This window comes from Ictalurus furcatus, unplaced genomic scaffold (genome assembly GCF_023375685.1).
Source record: "Ictalurus furcatus strain D&B unplaced genomic scaffold, Billie_1.0 scf5, whole genome shotgun sequence".
NCBI lineage: Eukaryota > Metazoa > Chordata > Actinopteri > Siluriformes > Ictaluridae > Ictalurus > Ictalurus furcatus.
Window position 1 is genome coordinate 406534 of NW_026521054.1, and position 680 is coordinate 407213.

Consider the following 680-nt stretch of genomic DNA (forward strand, 5'->3'; position numbering starts at 1 on the left):
GATGTTTTAGGTCCTGGTAATGAAGATGTATAGAAAGTTCTAAGGGGTTCACAAACTTTCAAGCACCACCGTAAGTGGGATGTAAGGTCATAGCAGAAGAGCTCTTCCGCAAACACTACCGATGAGACCGTGGACCATGGGGTCTTAAGCCTAGACGAATCGCGTCCAAAAGACCATGCCTTAGCTCTGTCTTCAGCTGGAAATGGTTAGATGTCTCCGCCAGAGCCGGTTAAGCGAAAGGCACTTGAGTCTCACAACAGCCGATTTTTCGTGCCCATGCCAGATTTCCTGTTGTCCGGTGGAATGACCCGGTCACCTTCTTACCACAAACGGGTTTACCACCACATCAGCCTGGGGTAGTGTGGCTGAGTGGTCCAAGGCACTGGGTTTAGGCTCCAGTCTCTTTGGGGGCGTGGGTTCAAATCCCACCGCTGCCAGCGTAGTTAGCTGAAAGTAGTTCTGCTTAACTTTCCCGGAGCACAAAGTAGTTATGCTCAACTTCTCCAGTTAATTCTCAGGGGTAGTCCTTATCACTACGGATGCAATATATTTTTCGCCACATGTTGATTCCATGGCGCTGTTCCGAAGCTTGGTGTTTTCATTTTTCTTTTTTTTTTCTTTTTGAAGAGCTACATTTTGAATTGCCTCCGCTACCGCGTAAACCAGTTAATACTTTATTG

The 680-nt window shown here is 47.2% G+C and overlaps 1 non-coding gene across 1 annotated transcript; it reads left to right on the forward strand.

The window, feature by feature from the left end:
* The first annotated feature begins 355 nt into the window (after nucleotides 1-355).
* trnal-uag (transfer RNA leucine (anticodon UAG)) lies at nucleotides 356-437 on the forward strand. Its single transcript has one exon. It is a non-coding gene; the product is annotated as a tRNA-Leu (tRNA).
* The last annotated feature ends 243 nt before the right edge of the window (nucleotides 438-680 follow it).